The following is a 297-nucleotide window of genomic DNA, read 5'->3' as shown; positions in this document are numbered from 1 at the left end:
AACATGTCCAGAGGTGCTATAGTGTATATATTAGGCAAAGGATGTTGAACATAAATCTGCCTACAACAGGAAAAGAGGAAGACACCAGAGCTTCATAAATGTGGTCAAGGAAGACATGCAGAAGGTTGGTGTGACAGAGGACCCCAGAAGGTGGTAAATGATTTATTATTATTATTATTATTATTATTATTACATGGATTCATTATTTTATTTTATGTTTACATGGCCTCCCTACAAGCCGAGCAATTACGTCTCACGACCACAAGAGGGCAACGTTGGACGTTTGTTCTGCTGTGG

The sequence above is a fragment of the Maylandia zebra genome, linkage group LG7 (assembly GCF_041146795.1).
Source record: "Maylandia zebra isolate NMK-2024a linkage group LG7, Mzebra_GT3a, whole genome shotgun sequence".
Lineage (NCBI taxonomy): Eukaryota > Metazoa > Chordata > Actinopteri > Cichliformes > Cichlidae > Maylandia > Maylandia zebra.
The sequence above is the reverse complement of the archived record's forward strand: the minus strand, read 5'-3'. Positions refer to the sequence as shown.